This window comes from Neolamprologus brichardi, chromosome 3 (assembly GCF_056152115.1).
Source record: "Neolamprologus brichardi isolate AB-2024 chromosome 3, ASM5615211v1, whole genome shotgun sequence".
Classification (NCBI taxonomy): Eukaryota; Metazoa; Chordata; class Actinopteri; order Cichliformes; family Cichlidae; genus Neolamprologus; species Neolamprologus brichardi.
This window is the reverse complement of record NC_142106.1, coordinates 14,841,654-14,848,046: the sequence shown is the minus strand read 5'-3', so window position 1 is coordinate 14,848,046 and position 6,393 is coordinate 14,841,654.

Below are 6,393 nucleotides of genomic sequence, written 5' to 3'. Positions count from 1 at the left end.
ATTGTGCTTAACACAATCACAGACCCCCAAAATCAGGTCGGTTCAGTTCAAAGAACATAAACTTAAAAAAGCGCATGTCTGTAAAGAAGAGGATTAGGGTTACTGGAGAAAAAAGTGGGCACGTCTTTTTCTTCCCACAGAACTCTGGAAAATAAAAAAAATACATGCCCACTTGTTTTTTTTCCAGTGACCCTAATCTTCTTCCTTAATTTTTGAGACATTTTTGTCTGTAATTCTTATGAAAGGACAATCCAGACTAGTCTATAAGATCATGAAATCTGATCCTTCAGTCCCTCTGACAGGTTTATTTTACTCAGGTTGTTCACTTGTCTCCAACTCTAGGAATTTTGTTCTTTTTTTTTTTGCTAAACCATATACTTCAGCTACCATATGTACTTACAACTTTTTCTGATAATTGTAATCCAAGGTCTGGTTTCTGTCTCACCATCAGCACAGTTGCTGTACTGATTGCATCCTCTATGACAGGAAAAACTTGTGCTTCATAACTGAATTTGCCACTAAGGTCCTGTTTCTTGACAGAAATCATTTCTAACTGAAAGGCTGCCATAACCAGGGCTCCCACAGAATTACAGTGGTTCTCTCTGAATACTCTACAAAGTTCAACTGTGAACTTTGGTATTGTGCATCTAAAATGTAAAAATGCATTGGAGAAGATTTATAGATTTATATTTCCAGTCATATTTTTATGAGGTTTACATTTTTCTAGACTTTATTTAGGTGCATTGGTATAATAATGTTTCTGAAATCCAAAGTATTTTTCTTCTCCCACACTTGAACTTTATTTAAAAAATGTTTTAGTTAATTATGCATAGTACTGTACACAGACATTTATTATTGATCATCTGGGTTCAACATATAATTAATGATAACTTGATTTGCTAACAAATATTGTTTGGTTTGGGTTTCTTTTTTTTAGTTTGAGCAGCTGTAACCTCTCAGAGGAAGGCTGTAAAGATTTGCTGTCAGTCATCAGCTCCCAGTCCTGTAGTCTGAGAGAGTTGGACCTGAGTACAAACACCCTGCATGATTCAGCAGTAAAGCTTCTGTCTGCTGCAGTGGATAGTCCACACGCCAAACTGAATATTCTGAGGTCAGATCAGTATTATTTGTTTTAGTTTTATTTGTTTATATTTTTTTGTTTTTATCAACTAAGAAAATTAACTAATGAAACAATTTAGCCAATAAAGTTAGGCTTTATCCATTTATTGTTTTTTTTGTTTTTTTAGCATTTTTAAACATTTCTAAATTAAAGTGAACTTTTACTAACCTGCTCAGCACAAGACAATAATCATTATATAAACTGCAAGACTAGACTATTGCACCATGTTTACACTTTAACACTAGTCTTTGTTAATGTTTTTATTTTCAGACTCAATGTCTGTGAACTCTCAGAGGAAAACTGTAAAGCTCTGTCCTCAGTTCTCAGCTCTCAGTCCTCTAGTCTGAGACAGCTGGACCTGAGTATCAGACACCTGCAGGATTCAGGAGTGATACTTCTGTCTGCTGGACTACAAAGTTTAAACTATAAACTGAATGCTCTGAGGTCAGATCAGATTACATTTTTTTTAATCAACCAATTAAATATTTTGGCTAAGTTCTTCCATATGCTAAAGTATCATAGTATGTTAATGTTTTCTTTAAAAATAAAGACAGGATTTAATATTGGGAATTATATTAACAAACTTTACATGACTATTCATTTTATAGATTTTATTTTATTTTTCAGACTGAGTGGCTGTAACCTCTTAGACAGAAGCGTTCAAGCTCTTTCCTCAGTCCTCAGCTCCCAGTCCTCCAGTCTGAGAGAACTGGACCTGAGTAACTGTGACCTACAGGATTCAGGAGTGAAGCTTCTGTCTACTGGACTAAAGAGTTCACAGTGTGCAATGAAAACTCTCAGGTCAGGATTTTATCTTTTCCACAGACGATCATTTAAAATGTGAATTAAATTACTGCATAAACAGGTAACCTTTATAGAGGTGTCAAGTGAACTTATGTTTACAATTGAGTGGATTATTAGACTGAATTACTGTGTAAATTTTTTGTTATAGTCATGTGTTTGTTTGTTTAAAAATACTTGATGTACTGACAAATTTAGGGCTAGTTTGTGCCCAAAATATATACATTCTTATTTATTTTAGGAATAAAATGTCCAAATTACATATTTTGGGGTCAAGTGGGCATTAATAAAATTATTATATATGAATTATCACTGGAATCACTGTTACCTTCACTCTCCACATCTTCTCAAGCTCCTCTTTCAGCCCTCGAGTTTCTCATGTTCCTTTTTCCTGATGTTTCTGTTACTAAGTATGAAATTATATTATGTAGATATTTAACATTTGAAAAAGTATTGTAGGAAATGATGGACTTGGTCCGTTCCTGGCCCGTTCCCACATTCGAAAAACTTGCATGCTGGTTTAACTGGAGATGTTTAATTGTGAGCATAAATGTTTCCTGTATCTGTCTAGCTCTGTTTTTAACTGACTATGTCACCATGGTTACTGATGCTGAACCTATAACCTGAGCAGGTTATGTTCAGAGTCTGTGTTTATAATCGACTGAAGTGGCTCGTTTTCATTGATCCATTTATTTACAGAAAACTTTAAGTGTGATATAGATTCAGTCATTTTTGACTAATGTCAGTGAATAAGGTCCAGCTATAAAGTCACAGCAGTCACACTGTATGTGTCTCATTGTCATTGGAGTTTAGGCTCCATGCATTCAGCCAGTGCTGCAGAAAAAAGTAGAATTGTTTCTGTTTGGTTCTAATCTGCTGCTGAGTCTCTTTTGCAAAGATAGAACTGCAGCTAAACGTGCTCATATAGCCATTTAGTAAAAACCCAAGTATACATTTAGTTATAATCTCACTGTACGCGGTCTTTTAGCGCCTCCTAGTGGTGAACTTGTGGAGTGGTGTTAGTCTGGGTGACGAGTTAAGTGTTGAGTGAGAGAGACAGAGCCTGCATACTGGTAGCACCTTGGTCACAGCTCGAGTGTAAAGAACCTGAAAAAGAAGGTTTTCTAGTTTGTAAGTAGGAAAAAAATGAGGGGACTGAGTTAAAGAGAAGCTGGAGAGTAACACAGAGCAGCCATGAAAGCTGCTCACACAGTTTAGACAGTTTAGCATCGAATGTTCTAGTGTGTTAGCTCCCAGCAAACCAGCTAACTGCAACGACAAGCTGTGACTGCGTCTTTCTAACAAGAGCGTAAGACACTCATACTGGTTTTCTTTGTGGATGATGATGTGTTCTCACACTGATCCCTTATGGTGACGCTGCATCATCATCATCTCCATCAGCCCTCACAATACTCCACTTTCATCAGATTCATGTTCAGGAGCCTGGATGGACAGTAATTCTTTCCATGGGTTATGGTGGTCTAAGGAGCTTGGAAAGAAAAAAAAAGTGTCTTGACTTCTTTGAGTTGCTTGAAGACGTTTCACCTCTAATCCGAGAAGCTTCTTCAGTTCTAAGGGTCAAAGGTGGCTGGCTTCGCTGTTTCACAGATATTTTTTTTGCAATTTTGTATGCTCTTTTTTTGTTGTTTTTTTACAGCACATTGTGTTCTGCATCTTGATCGGCTGTAGTCCATTGTCGATCTCGTTCGTGCCCTTTCTCCTGTACAGTACAGAATCGCTACGTCGATAGCTAGCAATGTGACTCTCAAGTGGTCGGTTATGACGAGTATGTCTTTGACTCCACAATCTGGATCCACAGAGAGAAAATCCATACACATCAGCTCCATGGGATGAGAGGTTTTGATATTCACCAGAGGAGCGGCTCGTTCAGATGACGATTTGCGTCTCATGCATCTTTTGCAGTGTCTTATTTTATTTACCACATCACCAGGCATTCTAGGCGAATAAAACCGGGAACGGACCAAGTCCAGCGTTCTGTCAATTCCAATGTGACCCATTTCATCATGAAGTTGGTGTAGTACAACTGGTCGATATTCCTTGGGTAGCACTAGCTGGTATGTGAAGTCACTTCCCACTTGTCTCTTCCTGAGGAGAAGGGTGGAGCTCCAGTTTATTTACTTCTCGCAGTAATAAAGGTAGATCGGGAAGTTCTTCCCTCAGCAATGGTGGTGGTGACTCTCCTCGCTCAACCTGAGCTATGACATGCTGAATGACAGGGTCAAGGCGTTGTTTGGCTGCAAGGTCAGCTGTTGAGTTTTGGGGGAGTACCATGGAGGCAAACTGGATGTCGTCCGTGAAACTGTCAGGCAGACTGTTGACATTGACAGACATGGATAACATCAAAGCAAGATCAGGATCAGTGCTTGAACAGATGATGGTCACAAACAGCTTTGATGGTGTGCTGGTCAATAGAAACATAATCTGGTTCATTGAGATGTTGGCGTGCAAATTTCCAGATTCGCTCACGTTCGTTCCGAGACAGAGGATCATCAGACAGTTCACCATGAGGTTGGCTAGACAAACTATCAGCATCAGAGTTCTGCTTGCCACCTCTGTAGATTAATTTGAAGGTGAAAGTGGACAAAGCTGAAAGCCATCTGTAACCGGTAGTGTCAAGTTTTGCTGATGATAACAGGTAAGTTAATGGGTTGCTGTCTGTCACAAATGTAAACTGAGCACCATAAAGATAGTGGTGTAATTTTTCAGTCACTGCCCATTTCAAAGCAAGAAACTCCAACTTGTGAGCAGGATACTTTGACTCACTCTGGGAAAGACCTCTGCTGGGATATGCTACAACTCTGTTTTTTCCATCCTGCTCTTGATACAGCACCACACCAAGACCTGTGGCACTGACATTCCAGATTCTTCAGCTGTTTTCAGCAGATTGTTCTCCTCCTTTTGCTGTTTTCCGATTCCACTAAAAGGCATTCACACAGCATTTTCGCAGGAAATACAAATTTTTCTAGTTATTCTAGTTGCTTCCGTATGTTTTCTGGCCCTTAACTACTCCCTCAGTTTTTATCCGATTTTCGTCATTCAAACTCAAAATTCTGCTATTTCTGCTTATGCTGGCTATATCTTTTGGTGCTCAAATCTTCTATACTTTTTGAGATATTAAATCTTTTTTTGCAATTAATTTGCCCATTGAAATAAATGGAACACATTATCAATGTGGTCACTTATTTTTGCTTACCGGGCTGAGCTGTATTTTAGCTCAGTGAGATGAGCAGCTGTTCTCAGACCGGGAGGCCCGAGTTCAAATCCCGCTTATGGCAACATTTTTTCCAGTTAACAGTTAAACTTTTTTTAACTCTTTTCAACACAAATTTAAGCTTCTTCACCCCTTTTCAGGAGCTATTTCTTTTTTTCACCCCTTTTCAGCACAAATCCCAGTTTTTGAGCTGTTTTCAGCAGAAACTTTAGCTTCATTACCTCTTTTCACCAGAGGTTCTGCTGATTCACCTCTTCTCAGGAGAATTTTCAGCTTTTTGGCCTCTTTTCAGCGGTCTTCATCTCTTTTTAGCAGAAAGTTCAAGAAGATCACCTCTTGTCAGCAGAACACACGTTAAAGTCCATTTGGCTCGACACTACCGAACATACGCAGCAATATAACGTAACTAACATTAACAGTGCAGTGAATCCTGCTTGTGCCATGATATTCAGGACGGCAAACCGAGCAGCATTCACTGACTTTCAGCTTGTTGTCTTTGTGGATATATGACTGACTTTAATTATCCATAAAATCATCACATTCTCTGTAAGATTAAGGTCGACTATTGAACAGCATATGTATACAGCACTTTGGGTTTAGCTGGGGGTTGTTCTGAAAGTGCTTTAAAAATAAATTGCTTGCTGGCTTGCAAGTTAACGCTGAAAGTACTAACATCACTAATGTCACATAACTTTGCCGACATGTTGCCAACAGTCATGTTTTACTATTCTTCGTTATTAAATATTTGCACATAAATAAGTGACATAATATTCAGTACTTACTTCTGAAAGTTTACTCTTCGGTCACCCCTCTTCAGCAATCTGCAATTTTTAAAAAAAATTATCCACACCCACCGCCGGGCTATGAATTGTGGGATATGTGGGGCCACGAAATCTACACTAGACCTAGACTTCAAATTTGGGGAAATGAAGGAAGCATTTGTGAACCGCATTTGGTGTACACTTCGAATTGGGACACCCTTTGTCACGTCACTGTGACGTAATTGGTCTACAAATGCTCCCTACGAAGCGCACGGTCGCTGGATTGGGGCACAGCTTGTGATTTTCTGTTCATTAATTGGCAGGTCATCTGTTGTCTTTTGTGCCACATTTCCATGCTCCATGTTCCAGGTAGCTTTGTATACATGCCAAGTTTCATGTTTTGTGTTTTTCATGTTTATTTTTAGTTTCACCAGTTTAGGTTATTGTTTATTCTCATCCTTGTTTGCCTCATGTATTAT